The 25393-nt window shown below is 40.4% G+C and overlaps 3 long non-coding RNA genes and 1 pseudogene across 3 annotated transcripts in view; 2 read left to right on the plus strand and 2 right to left on the minus strand.

Annotated features, from left to right (window-relative positions):
- Positions 1 to 5428, plus strand: part of LOC108351603 (uncharacterized) — a 32007-nt gene extending 26579 nt beyond the window's left edge. The window contains exon 4 of the long non-coding RNA XR_015673119.1: positions 817 to 5428. This is a non-coding gene — a long non-coding RNA (uncharacterized LOC108351603). The remainder of the gene's footprint in view (positions 1 to 816) is intronic.
- LOC148006614 (uncharacterized) overlaps positions 1 to 17889 on the minus strand; it is a 50685-nt gene extending 32796 nt beyond the window's left edge. Inside the window, exon 1 of the long non-coding RNA XR_015673312.1 lies at positions 17807 to 17889. This is a non-coding gene — a long non-coding RNA (uncharacterized LOC148006614). The remainder of the gene's footprint in view (positions 1 to 17806) is intronic.
- LOC148006609 (uncharacterized) overlaps positions 1 to 25393 on the plus strand; it is a 2902548-nt pseudogene that overhangs the window by 746276 nt on the left and 2130879 nt on the right.
- LOC148006615 (uncharacterized) lies at positions 16502 to 16936 on the minus strand. The gene is made up of 2 exons (XR_015673265.1): positions 16807 to 16936; positions 16502 to 16708 (listed from the first exon to the last, which is right to left on the minus strand). It is a non-coding gene; the product is annotated as an uncharacterized LOC148006615 (long non-coding RNA).

A 25393-nucleotide genomic window follows, 5' to 3' on the forward strand; every position in this document is an offset into this window, starting at 1 on the left:
GCCTTTTATGAGTCAGTTTTTCATAGAATTGGCTGTCACAGTGCACAAAAGATTCGGCCAGAGCTTGAGACAAGTAGAAATGGGTGGCAGTTTTAGGACTTGTACTATCTTATTTTGGAACACCATGGGGATTATTAGAAGTAATGTTATTATAACGTAGTGTTATCCTAATAGTTGGGTTATAATAATCCTTATTAACAATCTCTGGTTATTCTAAGTCAGTAATTTTCCTTATGAGATAATATTTGCTTTCATCTCCATAAATATTATAGTAATGCGGCAGAACTAGTAACAGCTAATAGTGAAAGAACAATTCCCTGTGTATATAGACTTTGTTTTTTGTGAACTACTTTTTGAAATATGTCGAATTATAACAGCAGTATTGTGCAAGGAGCCATATTGGATTTGGGCCTAGCCGCTTTTTGACTGCATGGTTCAAAGTGACTCTGGGCTGTTTGGCCACAGAGACTCACCCCGAAGATGACTGCCATAAATCTTAAGATTGTTGGATAAAGCCTCTCCCATGAATTTACGGCACAGGAGTATAACATTCAAGGGATGCCTCAGCTCGAGCAGATACCAGTTATCTCCTCAGTCAACACCCAGTGTCTCCACCACCTGACCTCATCGCCTGACTTCTTTGCCTCCAGCTATCACTGCCTATACCCTCATCTCCCCCTCCTTCATATTTCACAAAGGTCACTCCCCCTACCTGAAAGCCTTAAAAGCTGCAATGTTCATCCCAATAAACGAGACCTTGACAACAGAACTTTTGCTTGGTCTCCTTCTTCTCTTCACCCCCATTTTGGCCCACAGGTAGAAAGCCTCTTCGGGACCCTGAATAACTGGGTCCCCACTGGTGGGGACAAGTGGCGCCCGAACACAGGGACCCCGAAGCAAGGCCGACTACAGGACGATGGAGATAAGAGAGCTGCAGCGGGAATCAAGGACTCTTCAGGCCGCATCGCTCGTGCATCGCTGGAGAGGGAAGTAAGGACCGGTCGAATAATTGTCGTCTAATTGCCATGGGGAAGGTATGGATTTAGGAGGCTTGTTTCATAGGAGAGATCAAGCGCTCACTCAGGGAGAGAGGATTAAGAGTTAAAAAAAAGGATTTAATCAAGTTTTTTTGTTTTATTGATGAAAGGTGTCCCTGGTTAATTTTAAGCAGTGTGGGGCTAGCTTAAGTAAAACTTGTAATAAAAAAGGGACAAGGTAATGGTAAAGTGTTTTTGCATATGCGTTCTTTTAGAGTTATATTTTAGTCTTTGGACCCTGACTAGAGATAGTTTACACCCTAGACATGAGAGAGAATGGGTTTGGGAAAAACAGTCCTCCCGGACTCTCCGCAGATGCTTTGGAGAAAGAGAAAAACCTTTTCAGAGCTCTCTTAGGAACAGAGGGAAAGCAGGAGACGTCCTGCCTCTCTGCTGGCTCCTATTGGAGAAATGCTTATTTCTAGTTCTGGGTTCCATAGGTAGGATATGTGGGTCCCTTTCGTGGGACACCATCTAGTTTTTTCCCTCTATGTCTATTGTGTGTCCTTGGTGCACCAAGCTATCCATGTCTGTCAGTTTATGTCTGTGGTCTTTGTTTCTCGTTGTTTAAATGTTTTATGTTTCGTGTTTAAAAGAAAAAATGATAAAAACTTTATCTGCCAGTCGTTCACACCTTGACTTGGTTTTAACTCGTTTCAAGAAGGGAACAATGCATAAAAAACAGTTTCAATTGGCTTTTGGAGCCTACATCTGTAGCTAGAAGCCTAAGTCTGCTGGACAAGCTCCCCAGGGGCTGGCTAAATGTTTATACTAGCTGATCCTAAAGACACCAGGAGCTTTCACAGCTTAAAAGGTGTAACATTGGTAACAGAAAGTTGGCTTAAAACTGTAATTTGGATATGAGCCAACCTAGGGAAACAGGTCCAAATTGAGGTAATATTTTTATGGAATTCTTATTCTAAAAACCAGGCTTCTAAAAGATTTTAGGGCAATGTCTCTTTTTTGAGGTATTGGAGACCGCACCATCGTGCGTTCGTATGTAGGAATTGGCAGTCATAGCCAAAGTTGTGGTTTGCCCTAAAGTTACTGTATTTTGATGCTAATTCCACTGCCCCAAGAACAGCTGCCTAGTCACATACTCAGAATTCAGGTGACTTTCCAAAGTTGTGGCTGTGCTCTGGTGTTACAAAGAGATCTTAAAGATTGTGATTAAAGATTGTCAGTGTTACATTGACTAACTCAAACTTATTTATAATTAAGAAAAAAATCAAACAGGTAGAGATTGTTACAGGATTTAAAAAGGATTGATGAGGTTTTAGAACTTGTGAGAGCATTACAGCTTGTTTGCTTATCCAACTGCCATTTCAAGATAGATTTAGAGGATTATTTTTATACAATTTGTTTACATCCTGGCGATTGTGAGTTTTCATTTCGTGAGCTTGCTTATAATTTTAGAGAGCCCATAAAGTGATATCATTAAAATTTTTACTAAAGAATGGCTAATAGCCTTATATTATGTAATTTTGTCGCTTCTTCAATGTAAGAAGTTAGAACTTTAAATCTTTAAGTGTATATAGAAATTTTTACTACAAACTTTTGCTCTCTAAATGAGCTTTAATATTTGGGGAGTAGCTGTTAGACTACTCCAGAAAAGAGTATTTAAAACTAATTTTAAGCTACTAAGGATATGTTAGTTGGCTAAGTACCTCACCTTACCAGAGGACTTAGGTCTTTGTTTGTTATCCTCATTGAAGATAAAGCTTCAGTTGTGTTAATACAGAATTGTAGGCTACAGTCATGGAAGTATTTTAAAAAGCCAAACAACAGTTAATTGGTTATTACAAAATACTGATATTTGGCCTATTACATATACAAATTTTTCAGGCAAAATTGATAATTTTACTCTTTACATGTTTTTGTATTTCCTGTATATTTGTGCATACAACCCATAGGAAATGCGCTTACTGTATTTATAGGTGGTTCATCTAATGAAAAGGCTACATGTATGATTGGATCACTTGTTTATTCTCTTGAGTTTCTGCTGCTTCAGCACAGATTATTAAATTCCTGGCTTTAGCCACTGTTTTTATAATGTTAAAAAAATCAAGCTTTCAATTCACATACTGATAGCCAATGTGTGGCTTGTGGTTTACGATTGATTTCAATTACTTAATGCTTTATTAGAGACAAGTTTTCTACATGAAATCAGTGAGTGATTTCAGTGTAAATTGTCTGACAACTCACTGTCCTTTCAGTGCTCTGGCTCAGACAACTAAACAAAACCATAGACCCAGCTCTTTGAAAATGGTAATGGAGTTGATAACACACCCTCTTGAAAAGAGGAAGACTCCATTTGCTTACTTTCAACTCCCAGCCTCACCCTACCGGCTCAGGGATTTCTAGTGCGACTAAATCTGGACAATATTTATAGGATTTGGCATCTCTAATTAATGCTTATGTTTAGGTAAATAAAGCTGGTGAGGGGCTGGAGAGATGGCTCAGTGGTTAAGAGCACTAAGTACTGTTCCTTTATAGGCCATTTAAGAACTCAAACTGGATTGCCTAGACCCCTTAACAAGGGAGGACAATGATACCAGACAGATTATAGGCCTTACATAGGAACAATTAGTCAAAAAATCTCATTCTTTATATATCCAAAACAGTAATGCTGGAGACAATAATTTGGTATAAAAGTCAATTTATAAATACAAGTGCTCAGTGTCCTCAATTTAATCCTTAAGGACTTATCTTAATAAATAATATTTTAACAATATTTTAATAAATAAAAAGGGGAGTTATCCCTGTATGCTAAAATATGCTCCTTTTATTTCAATTTTAAAATTTGGATGCCAAGGAACACTCTGAGTTTATGGCACCCTACAGCTAGGCATACTTCTGCCTAGGTGAAATAGAAAGATCCACATATTGGCATGATCCTGTTCAGATATTTTATATGGGGAAGAGGGAATCTTTGTGTTTTTTCTACAGGATGCTACAGGAGTGTGCCAGCTGCCTGATGGCTGGTGAGACTTGCTGATCCTGTGAGCATGAAGATTCAGCTCTCCTGGTTCGGGTCCCTGGAGTCATTCCTGTGTCCTTGGAGGAATATGGAGGATTCCCACTCATCTTTTGTCATCACAGAAATTCTGGCCTTGCTGCAGTCATTGTGTCCTGTCCCACCACAGCCTGCGCTCCGACCCTCTGTGCACTGTTGCTTGGTGGAAGCTGCTGTGGACTGGGGAACTCTGCCCTGTTTTGCAGATCTCAGACATGGTCCCATTGCCTGCTGGTTGTTCCAGAGAAGAATGACCGATCCTGAACTGTCCTGGGAAAGACCTTGGCATTTTCGCTGATATTGTAGCAGCCATTACTGCTGCAGCCATTGTGTCTGCAGTGTCTGGAGCTACCCTCCCCCAATCTATTGTTAGGCAAGCACAGTGGGTGAACTTTCTGGAGTAGTTGCTAACAATTGGGAATTCTAAATTTTATTACAGGAGAGGCTTGACTAGGTCCTTGGTGGTATGGCCATAGCAGCTGAGGAGAACCAGATGAGGTGCCCACTACTTATTGGGAGAGGCTCAATTTCCACAATCTCTTATATTAATGCCATCTGGCTCCTGCTCCTTCGCCCCTGGGCTCAAGTAAGAGGAATGAGAAGATGATCCAATGTAGCTTTCCTCAGTGACGGGCAACTTCCTCTGACCCTTGACCAATCTAGACATGGAGCCTTGAGGGTGACAAGGTGGTCCTATGACAGAGAGGCTGGGGTTTGAGAGGTCGATCCTAAGACAGAGGTGGCTACACCCCGTTTAAACGTGCAGGCCGGTCAAATGCTCCTCTGCCCAGTTTCTCCCCCAATAACACACACGTATAGCCCAAAACGGTGTGTTACAGCATAAGTTCATTCCTAGCCATTGGGGTGCAGTCCTAACTGCAAGAGTGGCTTGCCATGGCCGAGCTGGGCACTCTGTGAGGCATGTCTGATCTCTCTCAGACCACTACTTCCACCTAATGGTTTTTTTTTTTTTAAAGAAAAATGGGGGAGATGCACGGAGCCATATTGGATTTGGGCCTAGCCGCTTTTTGACTGCATGGTTCAAAGTGACTCTGGGCTGTTTGGCCACAGAGACTCACCCCGAAGATGACTGCCATAAATCTTAAGATTGTTGGATAAAGCCTCTCCCATGAATTTACGGCACAGGAGTATAACATTCAAGGGATGCCTCAGCTCGAGCAGATACCAGTTATCTCCTCAGTCAACACCCAGTGTCTCCACCACCTGACCTCATCGCCTGACTTCTTTGCCTCCAGCTATCACTGCCTATACCCTCATCTCCCCCTCCTTCATATTTCACAAAGGTCACTCCCCCTACCTGAAAGCCTTAAAAGCTGCAATGTTCATCCCAATAAACGAGACCTTGACAACAGAACTTTTGCTTGGTCTCCTTCTTCTCTTCACCCCCATTTTGGCCCACAGGTAGAAAGCCTCTTCGGGACCCTGAATAACTGGGTCCCCGCTGGCGGGGACAGTATTGTTGGTATCAGGAATTGCCTTGAGCAGCAACACCATTTGGTAACTGTTGACACGGCAACAGCCCTACATTCCCAGTATTCCTTTGGTCCAAATACCAAATCCACGTGGGAGTAGTTATGTCATATTCCAAATGAAAGGCAGACTTCTTCTGCCCTCATGCTCTCTCTTCTCTTCGTTCTTTTCTCTTCTTTCTCTTGCCCCTTTCCCTTGTCTTGTTCTCCCATTAAATCTCACCAAGTGGAACTGTGTTAGTTTTGTGTGCTCTATTTGGATGGTTGTGGTGGTTACTTTATTACAACGAGATTTTAATAACAACAAGTATGATAACTTAAGAGCTTGGAAATCAGACTGACTGGAAATAAATTCCAATTTGGGCACTCACCAGCTGTTGAACTTATATTACTAATATAAAAGTTGTGGGTGATAGTAATTTTTCCCTATAGTGTTGTGAGAATTAATCTAACTCCTTGTAATCCTCTTGTGTTTTATTACTTATCAACAACATTGGGTAGTAGTAGCCATTGTAATTGTTTCATTAAATAAAATTTGTAGAGTTGTGCAGAATGGAGTTTATCAAAGCTAAATAGGTGAAACTACACATAAATAAATTGTATAATAAGATTTATCTTATAAAATTATAATCTTAAAGGAAGAAGGTTAGAATGTAGAATAGGAAATAATGTTATGCTATTGTTAGAAATGATTTAACGTTCTATCAGAAAACTGAAGAAATGGAAATTCAACTATTAAGGTGATGTGCAGTCCATAATATATTCTACATTATGTCAACATTATTCCTAAATGTGATTTTTAAAGTTGACTAAATATGTTTTTAATGAGAAGAATTAGTTTGGGTTTGAATGCTCTTTTTTTTCCCGTTTAGGCAATATGTCAGTATTAAGGGCACCCAGACATCAGAGTTCTGGAAGGCATGTTGATACTGTTTTCTTCTTTGTCTCCTGGGTGTAAGAAGTATAACAGATCTTAAAGATCTGTATTTTTGTTTGTTTAAAAAAATTGATACATGAGAGAGAGAGAGAGAGAGAGAGAGAGAGAGTCTGTGTGTCTGTGTGTCTGTGTGTCTGTGTGTATCTGAAATGATAACAATATATTCTTTCGAAAGTATTTTGTTTTTTCTCAATTAAATTTATTCATTTGTTCAAATTGGCTACCCTTTATTATCACAGGTATAGGGAAATTAGAATAGTACTGCTTTAGTGTACGTTGAAATATACAGAGAAGTGTATCTTAAAGTGAGGACTCTGTTATCTCACATAGATGAGAGTTTCTGGATATTTTCTATATCTTTTTATTGCTCATTAAGGGGAATTTTCTGCGATACTGTGTCTTCAGACTTTCTCTTCTGTTCAAATAACTCCTCCCTTAATGTAGGTAAACATACTAACTTCTGGGTTTTGGATAATTCTATATCATTGAGTTGAGTCAACTGGGTAGTCTGTTTTGCAAATGAAATTTCAGGTTTATGTGTGTACTACTTACTAGTATTAGAAGCATTTATTTAGCGTTTTTCTTTAGTTCTTTCTGGACAACATAGCTACGTTTGCAGTTTCGTTTGAAAGTCAGTTTTTCTCTTATGTGAAAATACTAGAAAATTCTAGATTCCCAACAAGGCTTTATTTTTGTTCTAGGTAGTTTTGACTCAGCTCTGAAAGAGAATTTTTGAATGTAAAGGAATTGATTTTAGGGTAGGGACACTTACCTTGTGGTGTAGTGTACTTTTGTCTGGCTTATGTAGTGAGGCAGGAGAGCTTGTGTGTTAAATGTCTCTTTGTTCTGAGCCCCCTGCTCTCTAAACCTATTTATACCTACTTATACCAGAATTATAAAATTCTGATTGTAGTTTTTTGTCTCATTTTCTCCTCCTACAATCTGAACCTGGAATCTGAGCTGCCTGTTTTTCATTGTAAGAAATCAAAGGCCACAGAAAACTGACTCTGCTGCTGTTAGATTGAGTTAGTTCATCAGAGCCTTGTTTGGTGGAGCAAGCTTTTAATCCTAGCAGGTGAACCTCTATGACTTCCCGGCCAGCCTGGTCTACATAGAACACCTTTCATCCTGATGCTAACACCCAGCTGGAGTGGCATTATTACCAGAATAAACTGAAAGGAAAAGCAGGTGCACATAAGTTCTTTAAAGCAATAATCCTCCCATGGATGGCGTCTGAATGTTGGTGTTGGACTTGGTGCATTAGAAGTAAAAGTAGAATTGGAATAATTAGCTCTTTGAAGACTTTAAGAATGGTAGTGACTGTAGAGAAAGTATCTTGTGTATTTGTTTGGATATATCACCTTTCAGTTAAAAAAAAAATTATGGCCTATAGGAAAGGATAGAATAGAAGGTGGGACATCCGGGAGGCAGAAAGAATTCTGGGATAGATCCAGGTCAGAGAGAATTGCCCTGGAAAATGTGACCAGACAGACTCGTGGTTCCTGAGCACAGGTAATGAGCCACATGGCAGAATGTAGATTTGAGTAAGCGGGTTAGAATTTGTCAGAGAAGAGTCTAGCTCTATGGCCAAGGTATTTGTTAATATATTTTGAGTCTCCGTCTTATTTCTGGGAGCATGGGGCTGGGAGGAAGAACCAGGTCCAAACTTCTACAAGTGACAACATGAATCCAAACAAAATCTAAATCTGAGCAATGACCAGTGTATAGTTTTGATTTCTGAAACTGGAGGATGATGTTCACCTGGAACTCAATCCCAACTTAGGTTGGGAGTGAAAGCGTGGTTTTTTCATATTAACTAGATGAGCGATGTGGCTTATGTCACCGTGCAGACACTGAAGTTTATGTTTTTCAGTATTTTTTAGAACTTAAAAGCAGACACCATTGTACCTAACCTCGGCTTTCAGGAGATGACACCAAGAGAACAGAACTTTCAAGGGAAGGCTACAGAGCAGGGAACCCCGACTCAAGGAAGGACACAACCACTTGTAACCAGAGTCTATCTGCCTCATTTGAGTGAGTTGGTTTCTTAGAAAAAATATTTCCATAACTGTCTTGGAAAATTAGTCTCTTTACAATCACAAGATCTTCATTTGTTTTACTACCCTGCATTACAGTTCCAAAGAAATTGGCAAGTCTTTCCCATTGGTTTCCTTGTAGAATAAATTGTAAAACCACAAATATTAAAAAAAAAATCATTGTTTTAGGAACACATAAATGAGAAGAAAGACATATAGCACAGTAGAAAGGATCTAGATTTTGGTTCTATCCCAGTTTCTTCTGTTTCCTGTTTTGTCAGATTTAAGAAAAAACAATGGTTATTTTAGAAACGACCCTGTTGAGGCAAAACAGAATCTGGTCATCTGGATTTCTTTTCTGGAATTAGTCTTTCTTAGTTGCCATCATCTGCTTACACGGTGCACCAGGAAGGGTGATTGTAGACACACATTTATAATTCATATGTGTATCAATTTTTCAAGTTTTCTAGGGTTCTTATTAGCTGTTAAATGTTTTCAGAAAATTTTGAGATTAGTGATTTGTGTCAGTAGATCTTGGGATAACTTCCTGAGCTTGTTGAGTCTTTGTTTCATTGCTTGTGGTCAGTTTCTTCAGCATACTTGTGTACCATGTTGCCTTTTCTTTCTGAATTTCCTACATTAAATAGATAAAAATTTAAGTTCTAGAAAGCAAGGGATGTGTAACTGAAGGAAGGGCACAGTACGTGTCCATTGCTGAAAACTAAGAAAATACTGAGTGAACATCTGTCAAAATGAGGGAAAAAAACAGTTGTGCATGTTTGGTGGTGTTTCTAAGTTTCTTTGTCGCTCAGTCTGGTGGGTGGAAGCCAAGTCAGCTGCTTGTTTTAGTAGTCTGCATTTAGATTTTGACCTGGGTAGGTGCTTGTTCTTTGAAAGTAACAGGAAACTAATCTTCTTTTGTCTTGCTTTCCATCACTGGCTGGCCAAGCATGGTTTTGCAGAGGAATATTTTCTTCTTTGCTTACTTAATTAGCTGCATCTTATTAGCCACTGGATTTTTAAAATATTTAACATCCTTTTATAATTCATATCTTTTTCATTTCTTTTGGATGGGCCACCAGAAGTCAAATATTAGAGGAAATGTTTAAGTTCCACAAAATGAAATATTCCTTTCCTTTAAAAAATTGGTCATAATACCTTGATACTATATTCTTGTTTTAACTTTATGACATTCATTTTTGTATCTTAAGGTCTTTGACCCATTTGGAGCCTGTATATGTATTTGCTAGATATAAAATGACTAGATTGTCTTTTACTAAATTTACACCCAAACCTGTGCCTAAAACTCCTTTTCCAATGCCTTTCTTCTACTTTTTTACAATATCACATTCTCTGAGTCATTATTAGACATTGCACAAAAATTAAACGTACTAAGAGTCATTTTAGAAGTTAGTATCTTTGACTTCTACACAGTAGCTTTATAAAAATTATGTCTAATATTGACTTGTATTGTTAGATGAAGCATCTTTCGTGTTTTTTGGAAACTGATTTCTCGTTCCTTATATTAAGAAATTAGGTCAATGTAACCAGAGCATTTGATCCTTCTGTGACTTCCTTTGTGTGCTGTTTCCTGAATCATCTCTTTGATGATTCTGTTTAGAGCTATTTAATCTCTGCACATGTTTGGGGCCTTTTACAAACCCTTCCTGGATTCTGACGATGCAGATGTTTTTTACCCTGTTAGCAACTTTACTTTTCATTCTACAGGAGCAACAATTTAAATTCTATTAGTCACAGACTATCTCTCAGCGATTTCTCTTTCACTATCTTGTGTCTTTGATATCTCTAACTATTCCTCCACATCCTTTCTCCATGTGCTTATCTAGTTTGCCCTCCAGTGAGGACCGTGTATCTTTGCATTTCCACGAATCTCACATAGAGTAGCTCACTCTGTTTGAGGTGAGACCCATGTACTGTGCTGCACTTTGGAACAGGTAGGCTAGCCCAGTGAAGAGGAACACTCTGGCGTTGCCTCTAAGGCCAGGGCAGTGGGGGTGCATGGCCCACACTCAATATTCAAAGATGAACTATGCATAATTTCCAAGTGAGACTCTTATTTTAAAAGTCTTTAAAATATAAAGGTTATGTAACTTCCTTTTAAAGGTTAATTCATGGTTGTACCTTTGGAATATAATATATCATGGCTGTTGTCTTTGTTTAGTGGCATTTTCTGTTGGTTTGTTATTGATGACCCTTAGATTCGTGCAGATTAAATAGTGGACTGTTGTGAAAACACTGGATAATTTGCTCAGTTTCTCTTGAGTTTGTAAGAATGTGACAGGTACTTACATTTTACCAGAAGCCATAGCTATGGGTGCTAGGATCTGAAAATATCTGTATGGGCTGTGTACTAGGTAAAGATGTTGATGGTTATTGGTCAGATAAGGAAAAGTTATTGGTGGATTTGGCATGGTGCTGCTTGTATTTAAATGCTCCCTCCATACTGGCTCCCAAGATCTGGAAGCCCTGAGGAGCAGATCCTCAAGTACCCCAAGTGATGCTTTGTAAACTTTGCTTCTTATTTTAACTCATCAAAAATGGATAGAGTCTGTGATTAGGCAATAGAAGAAGAAAGGTGGGACTTGAGGGTGGAGTGGAGGGTCTCAAGAGAGAGGAGAAGGGGGAACAAGAGAGGAGACCAAGGGAGGAGGAAGCCACCAAGTGAGGAGATGGACCCTGAGCATATGGCCTGGAAAAACAGCAAGTAACAAGGGACATTATGGCATGGAAATAGTTTAGTATAGCTGTATACCTGTCCAATTAGGCTTATGACTTGTAAATAAAGTACCTGGATTGTGTGTCTTTTATTTGGACTAGTTAGAGTGTTTATTTCCTTTTATAATTGGTGCCTTTGACCCAGAGATTAAGTCTCATGCTCTACTGAAATGAAGTTAGATATTTTACTGTGTATTTCTGGTGGTGCAATAACTTTGCTGTTTTTCATAGAGCATTGAGGTGTTTCAATATGTTTGAAAAAGAGGTAGTGAGTAGGTTTTTAAACTATGTGCTACTGCAGTGTACACAGAATAGCTTTGTTTGGAATTTGCTAAAGTGATATGTTTGGGTCTTGCTTTACTAACAGTGTTGTTTGTAGCAGAAAAAGTTCTATAAGAGCACACATCATGCTTAACCTAATAGTAATATCCAGAGACAATGACCAATTTCTTTAATATACTCATCCATTATTAATTGACTTCTTTATGGTTCAGGTGCCGGGCACATTTATACATCTGGGTGAGATTGCAAATTTGGTTTGGATATTACAAATGCTGGTAAGCTGTTTTTCTATCGATACTGGAATTATGTTCTGTAAAGCAGTTACTACTGACAAAAATTGAGCTCAGGTTTTTTAGTTGAAGGTGCACTTGTTTCATGACAAGTAGAAAATAATGCTGTTAGACTGTTTTTACCTGTGCAAAAAAGAAATACTTTAATGTTTAAGATAAAGTGTCATTATAGTATATAAAAATGTTTATATAATGTGCATATATGTGTGTGTGTGTGTGTGTGTGTGTGTGTGTATGTGCGCGTGCACACATGTATGTATGGATGTAGTGTATAGATGAGATCATCAAGCTAAACTGACTTAGTTTCTGGATATGGGAAACAGGAAACCAAACTTTCTAAAAATGATTAGTAAGTTTTTGTTTAATCAAATGGCTGGCAGAAACTTGAAATTTCTTTAACATATTAGCTGTAAGTTCTATAGAAAGTTCTTTTAGGACAGAAAAAGTAACCATTCCAAGAAACTTCTTTTCTGTTTTTCCTATTATAGTGAGCTGCATAGTTCTCCTAAGCAAGGAGGTGGACTTCATCCTCCTTACCACTTTCACCCTTGCCTACCCCAGGGACTGTGTTACAAGGTAACAGAATGGATTACATTTATTAAAACATGATACCGTGAGTTTATTGTGACACGTTTTTGTCTGAACACTGCTGAAGAATAAAAAAAACAATTTTACTAGTTTTTGTACTAAGTATAGAAATAATGGCCATTCGTGCAGGTGTTTGGAACCTAAATATTTGCACCTGAAAATAATAGAAACCATATTACCTTAGTAAAATTTAAGGAAAATATATTTTAACATAATGATTAAATCTTATTTTAATGCAGACCTAATATCAGATTCATCAGTGAGTAAGAATCCCGATTCTACACAAAGAAATTGAATTGATTCTGTTTTTTTCAAGAGATGAAATTGCTTCTTGTGGTTATGAAGGCAGGTATGGAGAAGCTAAGTGAGTTCTATTTCTTAATGGATAGTTGATTTTTTATTTATATTTTTAGAAAGATAAAGCCTCGCAAGTCAGTTCTACAATTTCCACTTATGAAATATATATTACAAAGGAAATATTTTAGTCAGAGTCCTTCATCTATACTACCATGTAAAGAATTTTAAATAACATAATAGTTCCTAGTGATCCTCCAGTGAAAACCTAAATAATAATAATAATAATAATAATAATAATAATAAAAATAGGAAGAAGAAGAAGAGGCATTGTCATGTTTATCTTCCATCCGATATAAAATGGTAAGAAATTGAAAGCTACATTTGTCTTTTTCTTTTTCTTTTTTTATTTGAATGGCATTGGCGAGGCCTTATTAGTCAGTCTTTACAAATAAGAAAAACTCGCCTCACTGTCGCGCCCACCTCGACAGGTAAGGAAGACGCAACACCGTTGGATCCTTCTCAATCAGCCTTTATTGTAGGAATACCTAATTGATAGTACGGGGACCCCGGGGAACAAAGGCACTCGCCTTAAATACAAGACAGGCTGTGGCTGTAAATTTGTCCACTGGGGATTGGTGGAGCATGAAATACCTATTTAGCATGAATATCACCCTGGCCTTGTAGGTGCTGGGGGTCTGCCAACACATGCGCTGTAGGTGTTTACCACAAACGACCACCGGATGTCGGCGCCATCTTTAGCCGCTCCCTACATCTCCCTCTTTTTTTTTTTTTAAATGAACCCATTATGTGGAGGTAGTGGTCTGAGAGAGGTCAGACATGCCTCACAGAGTGCCCAGCTCGGCCATGGCGAACCACTCTTGCAGTTAGGACAGCACCCCAATGGCTAGAGATGACTTATGTACAACACACCGTCCTGGGCTATACGTGTGTGTTTAATATTAGGGGAGAAGCAGAGCAGAGGGGCATAGGACCAGCCCGAATCTTCAAACAGGGCAAGGCCACCTCTGTCTATGACTGGTCTAGATCTGGGTGTCACGTCAATACACGTCATTGCTCCTGTCTTAGGTCATTCCTCTCTAAAAACTCGGCCTTACCCATCACTGGAAATTAACCCTATCGCCACCAGGCTCCTGTCTTAGGTTGGTCCGAGCCTGAGGAAAGTTGTCCGTCTCTGGATACAATGACTTCACATGACAGTGACAAAATATGATCTAGGGCGAACTCTCAATCTATCAGAGAGGCCAGCCATACACTGGGAGAAGCACCGCTTTCAATGGCCGCCATAGCTTGGTAAACAATCGCTTTGTGTCTGGCATGCTCTCGTTGTAAATGGCAAAAAAGCCATAGACATACTCCACATCCCAAGAGGACAATGGCCCCCCAGGCAAACATGCCAGCCCAATCTTTAAAAAATGAGAAAGCATTAGTGATCCACGAGGTGAAATCTCCAAACGTGATGGGTTCCATTCTGGTGTTGTTAAGGACAGCAATCAGCAATTGTCTTGATAATTGTTCTGCTTCCATGGACCAGTTTCCTTTCAAATAATTTGAGATTTCTTTGCTCTGTTGAAAATACTGAGAAAAGTTAGCTTGCAATGGAATAACACATAAGCCTCTAAGAGAGGAAACGCAGGACAGCTGCGTCATATGATATAATGCCTCAATTTGTTCTTGAATCAAATCTATTCGTTGGTTAGCTAATAGAAAGCCAGATGCCAAGTGGGCATTAAATTCTTCTTGTATCTCTAATGTCACTGCGGTTCTGTCTACAATCTGATTGATAGTCTCAGCTGTCTGTATTTGAATAGTCATAGGTTTAGTAGCAGCATGGTGATCCGCAGCAGAGCGGCCATGCATATCCAAAATTAAGAAATTTAGAGTAAAAAGAGCTAAAGACAACTGTTCTCTTGGTGTTTTGCCATAGGCAATTCCCCCTTTTTGTTTTTGTAAGAGCTCTTTTAAAGTACAATGTGTTCTTTCTACAATTCCTTGACCTTGGGGATTGTATGGCAATCCTGTATATGTTTGACCTGTATTGTTTGGCAAAATGTCTGAAAAGACTTTGTAGTGTAGGCAGGTCCATTGTCTGTCTTGAGGCTGTCAGGCTTTCCCCAGGCTGTCCACGCCTCTAAGCAATGACTAATGGCATTAGGAGCCTTTTCACCAGTCATCAGAGTGGCATGTATAATGCCAGAACAGGTATCAACAGAAACATGTGTATATTTTAAATTTCCAAATTGAGATATGTGTGTGACATCCATCTGCCAGAGTTTTAGTGGAATCAGACCACGAGGGTTAACTCCCACCTGAGGAGGGTGGTGAAACTGAACACAATTCTGGCAACGTAATACTACATCACGAGCTGTAGCTCTAGAGATTTTAAATTTTTGTTGAAGAGTGAAAGCAGGAACATGAAACTTTTGATGAAATTCTCTAGCAAGATCAACTGGAGCTGCATGAAAAATAAATTCTCTGCGAGTACTAGCATCCACCAAAGCGTTATTACTGGCCATGGGACCAGGCAAATTAGTATGAGCTCGAATATGTTGTATGAAAAACTTATTTTTTCTTGGTCCAAATTAATTTTTGTAATTCTAAAAGAATTTGACATATAGTACTAGTCAACCTAATTGGCCCTGTAATTTCAAGTGAGCGCACAGCGTTAACTACATAAGCAGAATCAGAAATTAAATTGAAAGAATCATGAAATCTTTTAAAAACTTCCAACACAATTTTACATTCTGTAATTTGGGGGTGCCTGGCTTCTAGGATAAGAGTTCTATAAAAATATTATCTCAATTTAGACCTGTTTCTCTAGGTTGGCTCATGTCACATATTGTCTAGATTGACTCTATCTAAATTATCAGTTTTATATCAACTTCTTGTTATAGATGTTATAATTTTTTAACCATATCCAATAACTTAAAGGCCAATAATCTATGACCAAGGCATGTAGAACATATTTATACATTTAAAACCAGTCAGAAACAAAATTGAAGTGGTTAACACATGTCTTTAGTATTTAGACCAAGCACCATTTTTGCTTTTCTACCTGTGATTTTAAAAGAAACACCTTGTCACCTGCTAAGTCTAATAACAACTCAGGGATTTTTCTAAGAGAAAACAGCCATCAGCTCCCATACCAAGAAGCTGAGGAGCTGCTGGCGCCTTTAAGATCAGCTCCTGCAGATGCTCCGCCCCCGGGCAACTTGTCCAGCTGACCTAGGCTCTTTGCTGCAGGTACAGGGCTCCAAAGGCCGTTTGAAACTGCTTTTTATTCATTTGTCCTCTTTTCAGAAACAAGTTAAGACCAAATCAAGGTGTGAATGACCGGCAGATAAAGTTTTTACCATTTTTTCTTTTGAACATGAAACATAAAACATTTAAACAATGAGAAACAAAAACCACAGACATAAACTGACAGACATGGACAGCTTGGTGCACCAAGGACAGACAATAGACATAGAGGGAAAAAAACTAGATGGTGTCCCACTGAAAGGACTCAGATATCTTATCTGTGGAGTTCAGAACCAGAAATAAGCATTTCTCTAATAGGAGCCAGCAGAGAGGCAGGACGTCTCCTACCTTTCTTCTGTTCCCAGGAGAGCTCTGAAAGTTTTTCTCTTTCTCCAAAGCATCTGTGGAGAGTCTGGGAGGACTGTTTTTCCCAAACCCATTCTCTCTCATGTCTAGGGTGTAACCTGTCTCTAATCAGGGTCCAAAGACTAAAACATAACTCTAAAAGAATGCATACACAAAAACACTTTACCATTACCTTGTCTCTTTTTTATTACAAGTTTTACTCATGCTAGCCCAAATCATCGAGGCCTTTTCTAGCCCATCTTACCCCAATACATCCCTGTTTTATGGCTCCAGGAGATAAGGGCCAAAAGGTTTTATGGCCCCTGGTTCTTGGAACAGAGCTACTAAATCAGGAGAAGGATCGGATCTTCAAGTCCTTATTATTTTTATCTCGTCCTGTCGGAGTAAAAGTTGGTCAGAGTTGATGAAGCATCTGCATTTGAAACACATCTGGTTAGGCTTGGGCCTGGAATGTTCTCTGTTTTAACTTTTACCTTTGGCTGTTGGCAGTTTTGTAGTCCGAGGGGCTTCTCTGTCCCCCAACCTGGGGCATTTTGACCACAGGGGCAGGAACTGGCTGCTGTGGGGATAGGATCAAAGGCACTCTCCATGTTAATGATGACTAACTAGAGAAAAATAACTTAAAGCTGGAGACTGACTTCTCTCTTGGAATAAAACCAACAAGATAAGGCAGGCTCCCTGAAAGAACTTCTCTTAATGAGCACTCTCTTTCTGTGAGCAAAAGTTGAAGGTCTGGCCACTAAAAGCAGAAATTCTTTTCTTGTTCTTGTTTTCCTTAGAGTCCTCCTCCACCTCACTCTCAGCCTTTTCAGATCATTCCTCCTGTAGCCTTTCTAACGCAGTCTGTCCCTTTAAGGTTCCTTGTTCCCAAGCAAAATTTAAATCTTTCCCAGCTTTTCTTAGCTGTCCACCTCGAGATTCCCAGAGAGCGAGCCAAGGTGCAATGGCAATCGCACTCACTAAGAAATCTCTCTATAGTGCTTCTTTTTATCCTAAGCCTTTTTCTTTTAAACAGCTCCTGAAGAGCCAGAAAAATTGGGTGAGACTGAGCAGTCTCCATGTTCACTGTAGCAGCTCCGCAGCTAGTTTCGCTCCCCCCTACTGTGAGGGCTGGGAGCACAAGCACAGATAAAACACTATGCTTCAAAAATTAAGGTTGGTTATCAACCAACACACCGCCACTAGAGCGGGGTCCATAAAATTAAGTTTCCTTTCACTACACCTGTTCCATAGCCGAAGAGAGGCAGGCTCTTGTTAAACTCCCCCAGTCTCCAGGGGTGAGACAGTATCAGCCAAGAGCCTCAATTTGAGCGATAACAAAAGCCGAGTTGACTCCATAGGTTTTGACTGACTCTGTTAATTGTTTTATTGTCTTAAAGTCAACAGGTTCATGATGTCGCTGCCCGTTTGCATTCAGAAAAACTGGAAAACTCAATCCTAACTCTTTCCATACTTCCGGGCAAAAAGAAGTACTTCCTGCAGGCTTCACCATTGTTTTACCTTGAAAGTTATACGGGGGTGCAGGAGGTGCTGTTGGCATAATTGCCTTCTTATTTAAGTCCTTGGCTTGTTTCTGCACAGCGTAAGTGTTTGGCCAGTCAGAATATGATAAATCTCTTTCTCATAATGAGCTACCTCCTCCTCAAGGTCAACTAAGTCACTATCACTAAACTCTGAATCACTAGACATCTCCAAGGTCAATGCCTTTAATGAGGGATAAATTTTTTTTCGTTCCTAAATCCTGATTACTATTCTCGCCTTTGTCTATCCTCTCCTTGATCTTTTCTGCCTTTTCTTTTACCTCTTTTCCCCCTTTTCTTTTCTCTCCTTCCTTCAAAACTTTCTCTCCTTCTGACATACTCTCCTGTTGCTCTGTAAGGATTCTCTGATCTGTCCTAACAGCTTCTTCACATCGTTTATCTTCCAAGCAGGCACGGATCATACGCCAAAGCGGCCTTGTCCCTGGTTTAAGCTTGCCCACTGTAGTCTCCTTATCCAGATCTTTTCCCAGCTTCTCCCATGCTCTCAAAGTGAGCGACCCTGACACTATAAACCACGGGGCACAACGGTTACACTCATCAAGAAAACTCAGCAGGATTTCCTTTTCAATTTTAAGCTTACACTAACCAAGAAGATCCTGAAGAGCTGACAGGAGCGGGGTGGAGTGTGAGCTTCCCATGCTTTTACGACCTTATTTACGATCGATTTACAAGCAAGGGGAGCTGGCGAGCTGGAGTGTTTATTTACACACGATCTTGTGGCTCATCATGGACTCTTCCCAACAAATGCATTCATGCCCTGGACGGTGGCAATTCAGACAGAAGCAACACCACAACACAAAAAGAGTATAAGGCAAAAGTGCTAGTCCAACCCACAAAGGAACAAATGGAAAAGACAACATTACCGTGCTCCACAAACCCCTTTTTGCCTCTAAACCAAGGCTATCATTGTCTCTGCTTTTCCAGAGAACTTTATTGTCCCACTAGGGAAGTTTTACAATCCCTTATCCCGGAGCTTTATCGTCCCAACTTCAGGAACTTTACCGTTCCACTTATAGGAACTCTATTGTCCCAATTCCGGCAACTAACTGCCCCTACTGGGAACTTACCTACGTCGACCGTCCTGAGGCTGAAAAAGTTCTGGATCCAGACGAGAAAAGATAATTTTCTCGGGTCTCCGTACGGGCCACCAGTTGTTGCGCCCACCTCGACTGGCAAGGAAGACGCAACACCGTTGGATCCTTCTCAATCAGCCTTTATTGCAGGAACACCTTATTGATGATACAGGGACCCCGGGGAACAAAGGCACTCGCCTTAAATACAAGACAGGCTGTGGCTGTAAATTTGTCCACTGGGGATTGGTGGAGCATGAAATACCTATTTAGCATGAATATCACCCTGGCCTTGTAGGTGCTGGGAGTCTGCCAACACATGCGCTGTAGGTGTTTACCACAAACGACCACCGGATGTTGGCGCCATCTTTAGCCGCTCCCTACACTGGCTCAGCATCCCTCCATTCAGCAGAACAATAGCTCTAACATTGACTGGAGGTCTAGCCTACAAATTAGAGGCAAACCAAAATCAAAGATGGAATCCCCACAGCTTGATTTCCTAGTGTTCTCTTTCTTGTATAAATGCCCATCCTCCCATGCACTCCTACTCTCCAACAACCCACCCCTGCCAACCTGAGAAGGGTAGGCTAGCTTGTGAATTCTGACCAACAGAATGGGGCCATAGTGATCAGAATTCACTTCAATGGCCTTTCTGTCTTGCCAGTCAACACCATATCTCCACTGGTTCTGAGGAAGCTATATACTGCCTTAGGAGGGCAACACATAGTAAAGAACTCCAGAGAGCCTCTGGTCACCAGCCAGCAAGAACCAAACTCTGCCAAGAGACCTGTAAATGAGCTTCTGGAGTTTTGAGATAGCACCACAACCATGGTTGACTTTGGTTGCAGCCATGTGATAGACCCTTGAAGCAAGGGCCTCATTTAAGCCATAACACATTCTTAATTCATAATGACCCTGAGAATTACTAAATATGTGTTGTCTTAAGGCATTTCAGTTGAGAAGAGTTGCTGGACATAAATAGATAACCAAATCAGGAGAACACTGTGCTAAGGAAACTAAACTTGAAGAGTGTTTGTTTTTTTTGGTTTGTTTGTTTGTTTGTTTGTTTGTTTTTTAAGTGATTACTGTCACGTGACTGGTATATGTCAAAGCTTATCTTTAAACCCAGTTTTGTCTTGTCTCTAGACTTCTACCTTCAACTGCAAATTGTACTGACTCAATGGCATTTTTACTTTGCAACGTAACTTAGGTTAGATTCACCTCTGGCTATGCTACCAGCTGTCAAATGGCACCTCCTACATTTCATGATGCAGAATAACTCAAACACTAGTCCTGTTCCCTGTGGTGGGTAAATTTTTCCACCAGTATACAAATTACCCTTTGTATCCCTCAAGGCATGAAGCAATAGTCTTCAGAATGCTTTCCTGGACAACAACTTGATTTAGAAGCCTCTTGCTCAGCACATACCCCACGTTTACTTACCAAGGTGGAATGTCTTCCCATATCTCTCTTGTGATCCAATTAGACACCTTCAGTATGTTTTGGGAGAAGAAAAGTTGTTTTATTCTGAGCCTGTCAAATGCCTAGAAATTCGAAGAGTATTTGTTGAGTGAGTAAAGCCAAGCAAGCCGTCCTGGGACTAGGACCCAGTTTTGCTGGCCCAGAGCAGCGGTCTTTCTCACTATCCACCCCACCTTTTCTACTAATCGGACCTAATTTGTAATCCTCTTTACCAGGCTGCTTAGCAACCCACCCACTACTGTACTCCAGTTTTCATCAGTCTCTCATTCATTTGGCAACATTCCTGCAAGCTTACCCAGGTGGGTAAGTTATGAGGGCTTTCATGACCTAGTCCTCGACCTCACCGGCCCATGATCACAATTAGGTTTGGAAACTGAAGCATAAGTACAAGGCTCTAACATACCATGTAGTCACCAGCAAAACAGGCAAACTGACTTTGAAAGTAAAGATAGTACTGGATTTGATTCCTACATAATCTGAGGATCAAGAAGTGAATCCGGCAGAGAGATGGCAGAAGTGAATGGTCTTGTGTCCCTGAATTACAGCTGTGCTTAAACAGACATTCTTTGGAGTTTCTACATTTATTTTTAAATGACTCCATGGCACCAAAAGAGAGGCTTCTCCTTTAATATGTCACTTTGTGTCTTTGGGAAAAGGCAATTTCTGTCATAGCTGTTCCACTAATCAGAGGGAAGACCTGCTTCTCTGGTACCTATAGCTCCGTTTGCAAGGATAGAATTTCTGTGAGCTGCCCAGCTGGCTGAAGAGGCAGAGGCCCCTTTCAAGCTCAGATTATAAGGGAGTACAGAAGTGTTTAGTCCTCTTGGATTGGGTCCTTACGGTGACTGACACCATTTGAAAACTGAGATTATTTTATCTCCCTCAAGATAGGGACTGAACCAGACACCATGCTTCCCAATAGATCTCACTTGACTCTCCACACATTCCTATTATGAATACTGTGACCTCAATAATGATGATACGTCCTGTTATTTTGCTTAGGAAAATGAAAGCACATCTGTTCCTCTGTGTGCAGATAGATGCAAGTTCTCAAGAGCACATTCCATGCATAGGTGGGGGAGCATGCTCCATGGTGAGTCAGACGAGCATGCTCCAAGGATGGGCCAGAAGTATATGCTCCATGGACTGTCAGACAAGCATGCCCCATGCAAAGTCAGAGGAGCATACTCTCTGTGTAGACCAGCTCTTGTAGTACTCAGGGACTCTTTGCATAACTTTGCTATCCAACTATATTCCAAGGTTGGTGTGATGGCCTGTGAAAAAATGGAATAGGGCACATTAGCACGTCTTCTCAGACTGAGGCTCACGTGAAATTATGTTGTGCCTAAGAAATACCACGCGCAAGATAGTATTTGATGTAAGATGTACAGTGTATAACGACTGTGAGTCTTGCAGTCTTGTCGTCTGTGTTACTGAGCATGTAGGTTTTAAATACAGAGATGGTAAGGGGAGGCATTCAGATTCTTTCCCAACAGCCTTCCTCTTCTTTTCTTTGGACTCAAAAGCTTCATACTGTTCAGCTTCTAAGTGCAGCAAAGCTAGGAATGGTGGCCCCCATTCTGACAGACAACTAAAATTGGTCCGGCAGTCATGATTACAGTTGCTACCTCTTCCATTGCAGAACACATCCCTTGGATTTCTGAAACTGAGTGTTAGGGCTTTTTCTATGCACACCTTGGACAGCATTGAGTTGTTAATTAGGTGCAGCTGAAGGGGCTGGAGACTGCTCAGCAGTTAAAAGAATTTGCTGCTCTCATGGAGCCCCCGAGTTTGGTACTGAGCACATACTTCATGCAACTCAGGACTGTCTCATGCTCTAGGGAATGTGGAAACCAGAGACATGCAGAAACACATACCTACACGTAGTTAATAATCATAATAAAAGTAAGCCATAGAGGCATTAACAAAAACAGAATGGAACAAGACGCTTTAATAAGACTTACTGAAAAAGACCTATGCATTATTTATTTCTGGAAGTTTGGGAGCTGCAGGTAGGTGGCCATGAATAACTAAGGCAATAAAATACAAACCCATGGATAAAGGGTGATGCCTGAATGCCTTTTCTCATTCCTACAAGTGTCTCCTGTGTCTTCTACCATTCCCTTTCTATTGGCCTTTCTCCTAATCCCTAACTATACCCCAGTCAAGCCATTAATGTTTTTCTCTATTCCCTACTGCATTGATTTCCTTCCTCTGCATTTTTAGAGTCTCTGCTGAGAAGGAATTTGAACTAGCCAGCTGCCTTCCTTTACAATACAGGGAAATGGACTGTTCCATTTCCACCAATAGATGGCTCAGATCGAGACCAGCTATGAAATCATATGACAAAATTCTCTATGCAATTTCCAGCCTTTTACCTTTAGACCTCTTTGGTATTTCTCGCCCTTCTGGAGTCTCTTTCTAGAAATTCTCTGCCTGGCTCTCCTCTCTGGTCATCTCCTTATATTCTTCCTTAAGGTCTTGGTTTTATGCCTCTGCTCTAAAAGCATGTCATTACTGAGACCTGATTCTCTTTCTGCTACATGCCAATCTGGAGTGTCCAGACTCTTCTAATGGCCCCTCATCACAGCTAGAGTCTCAGACCCAGCCCTGAGCCTTTGGCTTTTAAACTCATATCCAGCCTTTTGCTGAGTTTCCACTGAGACTCCACATCAAGAACTAGAAGAATTTCTAAATTCCATGTTTCTTATAAAGGCATGTATTGGTACCATTAGCCTGCTGCAGGTCCTCATTGTATCTCACCTGCTCCCTGTGGTAGAAGAAATGGTAGCTTAACTTATTCGTTGTTTATTCCCAGTTTCCCATGCCAAGACCTTTTATACAAGGAGAATTACTGCTTGCTTAGCTTTTCTTACAGCCAAAGGTGGCCATTGGAGATGGTATGTACCTGACTTGCAGAAATCTACTGAGGCTGTTGGTCTCTGGAAGGGCCTTTATGATGGATGATAAAGGAACTGTTGGCTTATATCCCACTCTTGTATCAATAAACACAATTGCAAGGTCCTGTGCTCAACCAATCATCTTCTTATGGCAGAATGGCCTCTAGGAGAGCAAAGCATGACAAAGCCAAACTGCAGAGAGCAGAGTACCTGAATCAGTCACTGCCCTCCTGTCACCACCCCTTCACTGTAAGAGAAAACACACCGCTGCTGGCGTAAGATTTTCTTACATGTAGGCATTCCTATGCCTTATTAATACACTCTTCACTTAACCCTGCACTGTCCATAAAATTTAAACAAATCTATGGTATATCTCTGTCTGACATGCTTGGGTGGAGCTTCCCCAACTTCCTGGAAAGCTAATGCTGTTCTGTATCTCCTCTGATATATCCTGTTCTTTCCAGCCTTACATCATCAGAATACTGAACTGTTTCTCTCCAGTACCCCATGTGCAAAAACAGCTGGATCCTGGTATACCTCAGCGGATGCTGCTCCTTGCCATTCCCACCTGCAGATGTTCCAAAGAACCTGCTCTTTCTGCATGCCTAATACTTGGGCATATGTTTCTCAGCCTTTCATTTAAACTCTCCAGTACTCTAGTTAGGTCTGTCGTTTCCAAAGGCTCCAGGGTTTGACCTGTAGTTTCATTGCATGGTATGTCTTTGACACACTCTGTCTGTCTCTGTCTCTGTGCTCTCTTATCTACCTTATGTAGTCACTTAAGAATGCTTGTTTCTCTCATCACAGGACAAGAGACAGCTTTACAAATGTATTCCTGGCTGGCTTTGCATAGTCATTGGAATGTGGTCAGCGATGCATAGTATTTCTTTATCTTATTTTTCACAGCACGGACCTGCTACACAGGGATGTTCAGTAAACCCTTGCTGATATGAATAGGAAAAAATACTACTAGAATGGCTTTCCTAACTCCCACATTTTCTCCTGTATAATCCACTCCCTGATCCTTTGCATTCTTGCTACATTCTTGATTGTTACTAGGAATACATGAGACTTGAGTTAAAAAACAAAGAAAAACAAGAAGCAAACCCACACACAAATTATACTTAAGTATATTGTATCAGTCTCTATGTCCTCCACACAGAAGTCTTCCCCTCCCCAGACTTTGGTTCTCTGAGGTTCTACTTTTCATTTCCTTTAAGACTTTCCCAGCTGCCCTAACACAGAGTTCTGTAAATAAATGCTGGTGTACTTCTGATGATGCAGAAAGATCTCATGGCTGCCCAAATATAACATCAGTGTGAGCTGTCTCCACTAGGTAGTGAAAGCAGCCATGTTTTCAGTAGTCTTTGGCTTTCTTTGTGCTGTTTCCCTAGATATGCTGTGCTTTTCCCCAAATCAAATCACCTGTTATTGTTACATATGACCTGCTGGCCATGAGCACTTCCTCTAGAACTTGGTACTTGAGCCGGAACGATGTTCCTGAAGTCAATGATAGCAATAGCAAGCCTTAACTGAGCCATCTATAACATACAGGGCTCAGCCTGGGCACTCTTTCCACTGATTTGTTTATCCGGTAATCGTGCCTCATTTTCAGATACAGAAATGGAGTGTAGAGGGATTATCTGCCTTAACCAAGAACCCACTCACCAAGAGTGAAAACCAAACTTCAAGCCCACGCTATCTGACCTCTGACCTCCCTCAAAACATGGGCAACAGCTGAACCTCTAATTCTGCCAGCCAGTTCTTGTGTTCCAGATTTTCATGAAGCTAAAATTATATGTGCTCAACTGGACATACCTCATAAAATTAGAGGACTTTAAATATCTGAATTCTTTAGACTGAAAAAATATGACACCAAGCCCTTTAAAAGCTTGCAGTCTAGATTTGTTGATGATGTTCTCATAATTTATTAAAAATTTATTACACAATAGACATTGCAATGGATTCGCAATCTTCATCACATCGTATGAGATAAGAAAATTGAGATTTTGAAATTTTAAGTGGCTTACTCGTGCTCCAACAGATAACAGTAGCTAAATGAAAATC

The sequence above is a fragment of the Rattus norvegicus genome, chromosome 2 (genome assembly GCF_021556685.1).
Source record: "Rattus norvegicus strain SHRSP/BbbUtx chromosome 2, alternate assembly SHRSP_T2T, whole genome shotgun sequence".
NCBI classification, from domain to species: Eukaryota; Metazoa; Chordata; class Mammalia; order Rodentia; family Muridae; genus Rattus; species Rattus norvegicus.